The 13145-nt window shown below is 43.5% G+C and overlaps 1 protein-coding gene across 4 annotated transcripts in view; it reads right to left on the bottom strand.

The window, feature by feature from the left end:
- The window catches only part of PPP6R2 (protein phosphatase 6 regulatory subunit 2), a 68277-nt gene extending 56756 nt beyond the window's left edge, over positions 1-11521 (bottom strand). For 3 of the 4 annotated variants that reach the window (XM_074375851.1, XM_074375853.1, XM_074375855.1), the window contains exon 1: positions 11305-11520. The gene's annotated coding sequence lies outside the window, so the exon portion shown is untranslated. Of the gene's footprint in view, positions 1-11304 lie in introns of all 4 variants that reach the window. The other variant, XM_074375852.1, reaches the window with a different exon arrangement.
- Positions 11522-13145: the final 1624 nt, after the last annotated feature.

The raw sequence follows: 13145 nt of genomic DNA, 5'->3' as shown, positions 1-13145 counted from the left end.
TTGAAAATAGATAATGAGAAAATATACAAATGTAAACAAAGAGAGAAAAAAAATTTTAATACCAGCACATTCAAAACCTGTGGGACAACATCAATCGAAAATAGGTATCACTGGAATCCCAAGGAGAGAGGAAAAAGATTATGAGGCAAAGAAATATTTAAGAGGCAACAGTCAAAAGTTTCCAAAACTGATTAAATATATCAACCCACAGATCCAAGGAACTAAGTAAATCCCAAGAAGGATAAATATAAAAACAGCACACCTAGAAAATTATGGTCAAATTGAAAAAAAAATTAATAAAGAATTTAATAAAAATAAATAAATATCTTAAACACAGCAGGAAAAAAAAGATTCCAGGTGAACAAAAGTAAGAATGAAAGACTCCTCATCAGAAGCAACAGAAGCTAAAAGACAATGGAATAACTTTTCCAAAGTACTACAAGAAAAAAGCTGTCAACCTAGAATTCTATATCTAGCAAAAATAGCCTTCAAAACTAAAGGGTAAATATTTTTTCAGGCAAACAAAAGTTGAGGGAACCTGTCCCCAGCACATCCACAATATGATAAATACTGAAGGAAGTGCTTCAGGCTGAAGGAAAATGATCCCATATAGCAACCCACCCTACAAAAAGGGTTCATGAAGACCTTCCCAATTCATTCTATGGGGCTGGTATTACACTGATACCAAAATCAGTGATATCATACAAAATAAAAAAAAAAGTCATATGCAAATATCTCTTATGAACACATATACATAAGTCTTTAACAAAACACTGCAAACCAAATCCAGCCATGTTTCAAAAGGATTATACACCCCATACCAAGGGGATTTATCCTAAAAATGCAAATTTGCCATAACACCTGAAAATCAATTAACACGACACATTATATTGATAGAATAAAGGACAGAAACCAAATCAACATCCCAACAGATGAGGAAAAGGCCTCTGACAAAATCTAACACCCTTTCACAGTACAAACATTCCATAAAATAAGACTAAAAGGCAACCTTCTCAACCATGAAAGCCAATTATCACCACTTCCATTCAACACTATATTAGAGTTTCTAGCTAGTACAATAAAGAAAAAGAAATAAAAGGCATAACAATTGAAAAGAAAAAGTAAAACTGTCTCTATTGCCAATGATATGATTATGTAGATAGAAAACCCAAAGGAATATACAAACCCATTGTGAAGAGAAGTGAATTGAACAAAGTTACAGGGTAATGTTCAGTATACATAAACCAACTGTGTTTTTTGTACATTAACAAATACTTGAAAAACAATGTAAAAATATTCTAAATGATGTCAAAAATATTAAACACCTACAAACATACTGAATGAAAAAAGCGTACCTTCACATCAAAAACTGTAACATTGCTAAGAAAAATTAAAGAAAATTTAAATAAATGGAGAGATATACCATGTGCACAGATCAGAAAACCTTAAGTTAATACCTCAATTCTAAAGTTGATCTATATATTGAATGCAATCCCAGCCAAACTCCTAACAAAAATTTCCATACAAGTTTAAGAGCTTATTACAAAACTGGCAAGATGACTTTGTACAAGAATAAAGGTGGAGGTCTTACACTACCTGATTTCCAGAATGACCGTAAAATTACAGCAATTAAGACAGCATGGTGCGGGCATAGAAAAACAGACCAATGGAGCATAAGAGAAAGCCCAGAAATAAGCCTGCATATACATATACAATTAATTTATAACAAAGCCTCCAACACAATTTAATGGATAGAGCCTTCTCAACAAATGACGCCAGAATGATTGTATAACGCATACGTGGGGGGAAATGTACCCTGTTTCCACTTCACACAAAAAAATAATGCAAGATGGATCATTCATAAGGAGATCAGTATTTGCTTGGAGGTGGAGGGGCAAAAAAGGGTGGGAGGGAGGGACCCCCAAAGGGGGATGAGGAAGTCTGGGGGATGATGGTTACGTTCGCTAACTTGACTATGGTGATGATTTCACAGGTGTCTACATATGTCAAAACTCATCAAATTTTACACTTAAACATCTGTACTTTATTGTACATCATTTGTATCTCAATTAAGCTGTTAAAAAGAAGAGGAATGATAAACCTGAATACAAAGCTACCCCTATACCACACAAAAACTACTAGAGCTGATCGAACAATTCAGCAAGGTAGCAGGTTACAAAATTAACGTTCAAAAATCAGTTGCATTTCTTTACACTAACAATGAATCAACAGAAAAAGAAAGTAAAGAAACAATCCCCTTTAAAATAGCACCCAAAGTAATAAAATACCTACGAATAAATCTAACCAAGGAGGTGAAAGAATTACACACAGAAAACTATAAACCATTGATGAAGGAAATTAAAGAAGACTTTAAAAAATGGAAAGATATCCCATGCTCTTGGATTGGAAGAATCAATACTGTTAAAATGGTCACACTGCCCAAGGCAATCTACAGATTTAATGCAATCCCTATCAAATTACCCAGGACATATATCACAGAACTAGAACAAATCATAATAAAATTTATATGGAACTATCAAAGACCTAGAATTGCCAAAGCATTACTGAAGAGAAAGAAAGAGGCTGGAGGAATAACTCTCCTAGACTTCAGACAATAATATGGAGCTACAGTCATCAAGACAGCATGGTATTGGTACAAAAACAGACATATAGGCCAATGGAACAGAATAGAGAGCCCAGAAATGAAGCCACAAACTTTTGGTCAACTAATCTTCCACAAAGGAGGCAAGAATATACAATGGAATAAAGACAGTCTCTTCAGCAACTGGTGTTGGGAAAACTGGACAGCAGCATTTAAAACAATGAAGCTAGAACACTCCCTTACACCATATACAAAAATCAACTCAAAATGGATCAAAGACTTAAACAAAAGACATAAACATTTTCCTAGAGGAAAATATAGGCAAAACATTATCTGACATACATCTCAAAAATTTTCTCCTAGAAGAAATAAAAGCAAGAATAAACAAATGGGACCTCATGAAACTTACGAGCTTCTGCACAGCAAAGGAAACCGTAAGTAAAACAAAAAGACAACCTACGGAATGGGAAAAAAATTTTGCAAATGAAACCAACAAAGGCTTGATCTCCAGAATATATAAGCAGCTCATAAGACTCAATAAGAAAAAAATGAACAACCCAATCCAAAAACAGGCAGAAGACCTAAAAAAGCAATTCTCCAAGGAAGACATACAAATGATCAATAGGCGCATGAAAAAATGCTCAATATTACTAATTATCAGAGAAATGCAAATCAAAACTACGATGAGGTATCACCTCACACCAGTCAGAATGGCCATCATTCAAAAATCCACAAATGACAAATGCTGGAGAGGCTGTGGAGAAAAGGGAACCCTCCTTCACTGCTGGTGGGAATGCAGTTTGGTGCAGCCACTGTGGAAAACAGGATGGAGATTCCTCAAAAGACTAGGAACAGACTTACCATATGACCCAGGAATCCCACTCCTGGGCATATATCCAGAAGGAACCCTACTTCAGGATGACACCTGCACCTCAATGTTCATAGCAGCATTATTTACAATAGCCAAGAAGACATGGAGACAGCCTAAATGTCCATCAACAGATGACTGGATAAAGAAGATGTGGTATATTTATACAATGGAATACTACTCAGCCATAAAAACCGACAACATAATGCCATTTGCAGCAACATGGATGCTCCTGGAGAATGTCATTCTAAGTGAAGTAAGCCAGAAAGAGAAAGAAAAATACCATATGAGATCGCTCATATGTGGAATCTAAAAAACAAACAAACAAACAAAGCATAAATACGAAACAGAAAAAGACTCACAGACATAGAATACAAACTTGTGGTTGCCAAGGGGGTGGGGGGTGGGAAGAGATAGACTGGGATTTCAAAATAGTAGAATAGACAAATAAGATTATACTGTATAGCACAGGGAAATATATATAAGATCTTATGGTAGCTCACAGAGGAAAAAAATGTGACAATAAATATATATATGTTCATGTATAACTGAAAAATTGCGCTGTACACTGGAATTTGACACAATATTGTAAAATGATTATAAATCAATAAAAAATGTTTAATAAATAAATAAATAATAAAAATAAAAAAATAGAAGTGGAAGAAATCTGAGAGGAATCTTCCCTGGAGTGCAGAACAAAGGGGCAATAAATTTAGATTGTGTTAAGTTAAAAAAAAAAAAAAAAGCCACCACTATAAAGCCTCTACAAAAACAAAAAATGGGACAGTGTCTTCACAATCCCAATACAGGTACAATTTTCTTACAACACATAATAAACATAAAAAGAAATAATGACAAATTTTGACTTCAAATTAAAATTTTCCGTTCATCAAAAGACACCATTAAAAATAATAGGCAGGGGGAGGGTGTAGCTCAAGTGGTAGGGGGCATGCTTAACATGCACGAAGTCCCCGGTTCAATCTCCAGCACCTCCTCTAAAAAAATAATAAATAAACCTAACTACCCCTCCCCTCAATTTTTTTTTAAATAGGCAAACCATAAAATAGGAAAAAATATTCACCCCTCACTTCCTCTCCTCCTCCCACTCCCTCACTATACATGTATGTACACACACACATCATAAAGGACTCATAACCAGAATTTTTTATTTCTAAAACTGAATAATAAAGACAATCCAACAAAAAATGGGCAAAAGAACTGACACTTCACAAGAGATATAAAATGGTCAATAAGCACATGAAAAATTGCTCACTGTTGTTATTCATCAGAGAAATGCAAATTAAAACTGTAACAAAATACCACTACCACATAATTTACAATTAAAAAGACTGACAACATTAAGTGTTTTGATATGAATGTGGAGAAACTAAAATGCTTATACATTACTAGCGGAGTAAAAAATGGTATCAGTTTGGAAAATTGTTTGGCAGTTTCTAAAAAAGTTAAACATATATCTATACTATGACCCAGCAATTCCACTCCTAGACATTTACCCAAAAGAAATAATATGTCCCCAAAAGACATGTACAATAATTTTCAATGACTTTAGTCACATCAGCCAAAAAGTGAAAGCAACTCAAATGTCCATCACTAAGAAAAGAGATAAATTATATTTTCACACACATGTATACTACTTGAAAGGCACAAACTATAGATATAGCCATCAAAATCAATAAACCTCAAAAACATTACACAAAGAAAACAGACACAAAAGAGCACATATGTTATGATTCCATTTACGCGAAGTTCAGGACCTGCGAAACTAATCTGTAATGACAGAAATTAGAACAATTGTTGCCTTGGGATTTTGAAGGATGACTGTAATAACTGAAAAGAGACACAAAGAAACTTTTAGGGATGATACAAATGTTCTATATCGTCACAGGACTGATAAACACACAGGTGTATACATTTGTGAAAATTCACCAAACATATACTTAAGTATATATCTACATTTCACTGGGTGTAAAATATTCTTGAATAATTCTTAAATGGTGGAATATTTGTAAAGACACAAAAGATTGTACATTCTGTGTTAAAAAGAAGAGGGCTGCTTTCTGTTATGGACAAGACATGATTTCCAAGAGAAAGACGGCCGAAGGACAGAAGGAAAATGATACACTCTCTTTAGTGTCCTCTGAATTCTATGCTAAGTGCAAACTACCACGTGCAGGGTCACCCCCTGGAGTCTGACCCTCTAAGCTGAGTCTTGGCTCTTCCACTTATTAAGTGCTAGCTTGGGTACATTACTTAATTTGTTTATGCCTTGGTGCTCTCATATGAATATGAACAGGAATATTAAGAGTAACTACCTCGTTGTGGGGGTGGGGGGTAATAGCTCAGTGGTAGAGCACATGCTTAGCAAGAATGAGGTTCTGGGTTCAATCCCCAGTACCTCCAACAACAAGCAAATAAGTAAATAAACCTAATTACCTCCCCCACAAAAAAAGTTTTAAAAATAAAGTAAAAAATAAATTAAAAAAGAAGAAAATAAATACAAGATGGCGTAGGTGTAGGACCACGAGCTCGCCTCTCCTTGCGACTACAATGAAACCACAACTGACTTCTATATCACCATCAAAAAAAAAAGCTGGAACCTAGCAAAAAAGATCTTCTGCAACTGGAAGCATAAAGAGGGAACCACAGAAGGACGGTAGGAGGGATATGCTTGAGATAAAATTGGGCCTCATACCCCTTGGGTGGGCGACCCACAAGGTGAAGAATAGTTAAGTCGCAGAGACCCTCCCACAGGAGAGTTCTGAGCCCCACGTCAGGCTCCCCAGTCCGAGGTTCTGGCACTGCAAGAAGGAAACCCGACAACGTCTGGTTTTGAAGGCCAGCAGGGCTTGGTGCCAGGAGTCCCACAGGACTGGGGGAAAAAGAGACTTCACCCTCTAGGGAAGCATACACCGAAAGTCACGTGCACCAGGTCCAAGGGCAGAGGCAGTGATTTCATAGGAACCTGGGCCAGGTCTGCTTGCTAGTTTTGGAGGGTCTCCTGGGGACGTGAGGGATGGCTGCGGCTCACCCAGGGGACATAAAAGCTGGTGGCAGACATTCCAGGAGTGTTCATGTACATGAACTTTCCTGGAGGCTGCCATCTTGATTGGATCATTAGCACCAAGACCTAGCCCCACCCAATAGCCTGTAGGGAAGCCCCAGGCCAAATAACACACAGGGTGGGAGCACAGCCCCACCCATCAGCAGACTTCCTGAGCCACAGAGGCCTCTAGACACGGCCCTTCTCACCAGAGGTCCAGGACCAAGCTCCATCCAGCAGTGTGCAGGCCCCGGCTCCTCCTGCCAGGAAACCTGCATAAGCCTCTAGTCCAGCCTCACCCACCAGGGGCAGATGCCAGAAACAAGAAAACAGCAATCCCAAAGCCTGTGGAAAGAATCCACAAACACAGGCCAGACTCTACCCTGGGACCAACAGGACCCTGGCCCTCGGGTGACAAGAGAGGAGTGTACTGCTGGGACGCATAGGACCTCTCCCACAGAGGGCCACCTCTCCAAGAACAAGAAACATAACTAACTTATCTAAAACTAAAAATAGAAAGATAGATGATATGAGGCAGCAAAGGAGTATCTCCCAGGCCAAGGAACAAGATAAAATCCCAGAAGAAGTAAGTGATGAGGAGATAGGTGATTTATCTGAGAAAGAGTTTAAAGTAATGATGGTCAAGATGTTCAGAGAACTCAAGAGGAGTATAGATGCACAGAGCGAAGTTTTTAGAAAAGAGTTGGAAAACATAAAGAATATCCAGAGCTGAAGAATAAAATCACTGAAATGAATAACACACTAGAAGGAACCAAGAACAGACTAAATGAGGTAGAAGAACGGATCAGTGAGATAGGAGACAGATTAGTGGAAGTCACTACCACAGAACAGAACAAAGAAAAAGAATGAAAAGAAATGAGGATAGTTTAAGAGAACTCTGGGACAACATGAAGTACACTAACATTCACATTACAGGGGTCCCAGAAAGAGAAGAGAGAGACAAAGGACCTGAGAAAATTTTCAGAGTAATCACTGAAACCTTTCCAAACTTGGGAAAGGAAACAGTCACCCAAGTCCAAGAAGTGTAGAGTTCCACACAGATCAACCCAAAGAGGAACACACTCAGGCACATAATCATCAAATGGACAAAAATTAAGGATAAGGAGAAAATATGAAAATTGGCAAGAGAAAAGCAACAAATAACATACAAGGGAACTCCCACAAGGTTATCAGCTGATTTTTTCAGCAGAAACTCTACAGGCCAGAAGGGAGTGGCATGACATATTTAAAGTTATCAAAGGGGAAAACTTACAACCAATACTCTATCCAGCAAGGCTCTCGTTCAGATTTGATGGAGAAATCAAAAGCTTCACAGATAAACAGAAGTTAAAAGAATTCAGCACCACCAAACCAGTTTTACAACAAATGTTAAAGGAACTTCTCCAGTCATCAAACCATAAGAGAACAAAAAGAAGAAAGACCTACAAAAAAAAGAGACCTACAAAAGATTACTTCGGCTGCTCGGGGTCTTCTGTGGTTCCTTATAAATTTTGGAATTGTTTGTTCTAGTTCTGTGAGGAATGTTTTGAGTATTTTGACGGGGGTTGCATTGGATCTGTGGATTGCTTTGGGTAGTGTGGCCATTTTGATAGTGTTGAGTCTTCCAATCCAAGAGCACATTTCTTTGTGTCATTTCAGTTTCTGGAGTATAGGTAACCTCCTTGGTGAAGTTTCTTTCTAGGTATTTTGCTGTTTTTGATGCAATGGAAATGTTCATGCCAGTTATAAAATTCTGGCTTTTGAAGTGGGAAAAAAAAAAGTGAATGAAGGGCTACAAATGGCAAAGTATCTTTCTTTCTTCTGGGTGAGTTGTATTCCATTTTACACACACACACACACACACACACACACACACACATATACAGCTTCTTCTTTATCTGTTCAACTATTGATGTGCACTTAGGATGCTTTCACATCTTGGCAATTGTAAATAATGTTGCTGTTAACAGCAGGATGTAAGTCTCTTTTTGAATTAATTCTTATTTTGTGGTTGGCTTTATTCCTTTGATAACTATGTAAGTTTAAAAGCTAAAGCTCTAAATGTTCTTAGAGACAATGAAGAATACATATATGTAAATTAAAATATATGTGCAGTAAAAAAAAGACAAAGAAAAAGAAACCAGCTATCAAGCCATGAAAAACATGGAAGAAACTTAAAAGACATATTACTAAACGAAAAGAAGCTAGTCTGAAAAGGTTACAAACTGTATGATTCCAAATTAACATTCTGGAAAAGGCAAAGCTACAGAAACAATAAAAAGACTGTGGTTTCCAGGGGTTTGGGGAGAGGGAGGGAGGGAGGAATGAATAGATGGAGCACAAGGGATTCTTAGGACAATTAAATTATTCTGTATGATACTATAGTGGTGGCTGCATGTCATTATGCATTTGTCAAAACCCATAGAATGTATGACATCAAGAGTGAACCCTAATGTAAACTATGGACTTTGGCTGATAATAATGTGCCCATGTTGGTTCATTGATTGTACCAAATATGCCACACTGATGAGGGATGTTGAAGGTAAGGGAGTACATACGTGTGGGTGGGGAGGGCTATGTGTGAACTCTGTATTTTCTGTTCAATTCTGCTGTGAACCTGAAACTGCTCTAAAAAATAAAGACTGTTAAAAAAAAAAAAAAGAAGAAATAAATGTTCCTGGGTTAGATGTCAAAATGTAGAATGTAGCACTGGTCTTCACTCTCTGGTTTATAGTAAATTCTGCACAAGTCACATCACTCCCACTTCATGTCTAAATGTTATGTCTCATAAGAATACAAGAATAAAAGGTAAAGCACTTTGTTTAAAAACAAAGAATTAAAAAAAAAGAATTAAATGAGGCACTCTAAAAAGTGTCTGGGGTCTGGGCTTGTTTTTCTAAATAAAGCTTTATTCATCCTAGAGTTTTTGTGAGAATTAAATAACTCACACTAAGCCTTTAAGACAGTACCCCACAATAAATGATCAAAGTTCTGCCGTGTGTGTAAATAAACAGCCATTCCCAAGGTTTTAAACAGTATCTCATGCTGAGATGGTATATCTGCAGCTTGACCTCTCCTCTGGCTCAATTCTTCTGCAAGATATCTTCTCCCAAACAATCCTTTGATTTGTCAGACTTTTTCCACTACTTTCAGCTAAGGGAAAGCCTTGCCTTCTACCTCCAACCTATAATGACAGCCCTGCACCTGCCACCACCCCACCTAGCTTCCCCACAGCAGTAAACAGTACCCCGTCCACTCACGTCTTCCATCAATAAGCCTAGAAATCACCCTGAGTCCTCCCTTTCCCTCACACCCCTCTCCTAACGTATCAGCAAGCCTCAAGAGCTCTACCCCCAAAAGACGTCCGTAAGTGTCACCAATGTCTAAACCACAACTGTACTCACTCCAAAAGCCTCATCTCCCCCTCTTACGCATGTCCCACATTCATGTGTTGATGGCACTCGCCAACTCAGACCCACATGCCATGCGGAGCGGTGTGGCCATGGCCGGGAGACCAGCGCTCTCCCCTCAGCCTGGCCACATCTCAGCCTCCTCTCAGTTCCCGGAGGAGGTCCACCTCAGGGCCTCTGCATGCGCTGCCCCTCCACCTAGAAGGATCTGCTCCACCTCTTCTCACAGCCAGCTACTTCGTGCCTTCCAGAGCTTAGCTGACATGAGAGTTAGAGAAGCCAAAAGGGAAAGGAAGCCAGAATGGGACAAAGAGAAAAGGTGAACAGCTGAGAGTGTCAGCCATGGCCCAGGCACTGAGAGGCCAAGGGCATGGGCAGAAGAGGTCACGGGGGGAGGTGACAGGTGGGTGGAAGAGTAACGGGCAGGAAAAAGCCACAAGAAGAAGACAAGTGGGCACAGGGACAAAACGGGGAAGAAGACCCAGTGAAAGGCAGGGACTCAGTGGAAGCGACGGACTTGATGGGCTGGCGGTGGTAAGGCAGGTGATCAGCAGAAGACTGGGGGCAGTCAGTAACAGGTGGGAGGACCATGCAGGCAGTGAGGCTGCGTGGAAGACACTGCAGGGACAGGTGAGAGAACATGAAGGGGCCAGTAAGGTGCATGGGGGTAGGTGACAGGTGTGGAAGAAGAGAAGGTGGGGATGGAAGAATAAATGGGGCAGTGAGAAGTAAGGAGGTGACAGAATGGGAGTGGGTGACTGGAGACACGTGAAACCCTAATGGTGATGGGAAAAGGGACAGAGAGAAGACCCAGTGAGTGGATAAGGGGCTGGCGACAGTGGGCAATGGGGAGGGGAGTGCCCGGCATGGACAGGCAGGAGACAGGCAGTGGGGGGCACTGGGAAGGGCACCACTGGCAGGTGGGTGAGGGCACTGATGGGAAAGGTCCTAAGAGACGGGGGTAAGGGCGGGAGCGGTGAGGACGGGAGGGGACACTGACGATCTAGGCAGGACTGATGGGATGGACAGGCCTAGGATGCAGCGCGCCGGTGATGGGCAGCATGCGGGAAGGAAGGACATCAGCGGGGAGGGCACTGATGGAGGGCGGCGACTGGCAGGGAGGTGGGCACCAGAGGTGGGGTGGACACTGCTCAGGGGGACACTGGGGGGAAAGCAGAGGGGTGGGAGGGCACCAACATGAGGGGCACTGATGGGTGGACACTGACAGGATGTCACTGACAGGTCGGCGGACACTGTTGTGGAGGACATGACGGGGGTGAACACTGACACGAGGACACTGACAGGGTGGCACCGCGGGCCCAGCGGGCGCGCACCGCCTGCTCTGAGGGGCGGCCGCACTCACCTGCCCCGCGAACCAGGCGTCGCGGCGGCTCCTCGAAGGCGCCGGTGGAGGCCAGGGCGCGGGCGGCGGCGAAGCCCGGGCGGCCTGGGGCGGGCCGCACCCACATGGGCCCGGCGGGGCGAGGAGCCCACGGACACCGCGCGGTCGGCCGGCGACTCGGGACCGGCTCGGGCCGCAGGCGGCGTTCCGGTCGCTCCAAAATGGCGGTGACGGCGTTCTGGCGCGCGCACGCCGGGGGCGGGGCCTCACGCGGGCGCGCACGCTTGCGCCGGGGCAGGGGCACGTTGTGGGCGATGCGCCGGGTTGGGGGGCGGCACGCTCGGGGGGGGGGGGCGCGTCGGGGGGGGCGGCGCGTCGGGGGGGGCGGCGCGTCGGGGGAGGGCGGCACGCTCGGGAGGGGGGGCGGCGCGTCGGGGGGGCGGCGCGCGCGGCTTCCTTCTTGGCTCGTCCCCCGGAGGTGTCGGTAAGGTTCTATACAAGCGTGGGGAACTTCTGATGGGATAATGCATTTGCTGTGATAAATTTTCAAATGTATCGTCAGCAACAGTACCCCTCCGGAGGTCTGAAAAGATCTGAGGGTCACACACCTGGGGCAAGGGCTTCCTGCTCCCTGAGGGCCTTCCTCTAAGGCTGAAAGTCTTCGCAGCTGGAGCAACTAACTGGGCGGCTCCTGGACTCTTTGTGCGCGTGGCGTCGAGCAGCGGTCAGCCCGCCGTAGGCCCCGCGGAGTCCCCTGTCCGTCCTCTCTCCTAACAGAGCTTGGGAGCGCCGGAGCTGCAGACACCAGACCTGTGAGTTCTTTTAAGCGCCGCACTGGTCCTTGCAGTATTTTACACCTTAAGATATATGCCCATTTGACATTTGTTGTCGTTGTTTAACTCAATCAAACTGATCTCTAAAATGAGAATTGTTACTTCGGGTGTCAACGTGAACCACGAAAAGACGTTGGGAAAGGAAATCGAGCACTTGAGGAACAGCTAACACTTCTGCCAGTTGTCACTTTATTGCCTCTGCTCCGAATGCACATGATCCTCCGCGTAAACGGATGCGGGCGCCCGGCTACGGGGAGCCTTGTCCACGCGGGAGAGACGCTGCGGGAGGGGGTTTGCCCCGCCGCCGCGCGGGCCGGCAGGAAGCGCCGCGTCCCGGTGTCCAGCTCCTGCGGCTCCTCTTCCCCAGCACCCTTCGGGCCGCTAGCCGGTGAGACGCTCCCCTGAACACCTTTCCCTGGTATCCTAAAGGGCAGATTTCTGGCAAGTTCTGTAGGGTGAACCTTCAGGAAGAGACGGTGAAAAAGTGTTAGTCTAACAACCAAGAATAGTTTGCAAACTAAACAAGGGAAGACCCTCCCCACCGAGGCTGGAGGTGCTGCAGAACAGGGGCTCAGGGCCAGGCGCCCCAGCGCTTCAGATGCTCCCACTGCTTGTCCAGCTGTGAATGCCTGGGGTCAGCTGGGGCCCCTTTCCTCTCACACCCCACACTGGACACATCAGCAAATCCCTCTACTTCCAGCTATAGGCAGCTCTCCCTCTCTGGCCCTGGTCCAAGAACAGTTCCTCTCACCCGCTCCCACAGCAGCCCCTGGGCAGGCTCCCTGTGTCTGTCTCTCCTGGCATAGTCACTGGAGGCCAGTTTGTTGTCATCAGCATGGCACCCAGTGAAAAAGATCCAACCCCATCCCTCCCTCAAGGGCTCCCGGCTCACACAGCACAAAGGCCAGTCCTTGCTGCCACCCACAGGTGCTCACAGTCAAGTGTCTCGTGTGCTCTGCGCCTTGTACCTCCAGTCACGAGAAGCTCCTGCAACAGGCCACTTGTGCATGCATTCTTTCACACTCTCTA

This window comes from Camelus bactrianus, chromosome 12 (assembly GCF_048773025.1).
Source record: "Camelus bactrianus isolate YW-2024 breed Bactrian camel chromosome 12, ASM4877302v1, whole genome shotgun sequence".
NCBI classification, from domain to species: domain Eukaryota; kingdom Metazoa; phylum Chordata; class Mammalia; order Artiodactyla; family Camelidae; genus Camelus; species Camelus bactrianus.
This window is presented reverse-complemented; position numbering and strand designations above follow the sequence as displayed.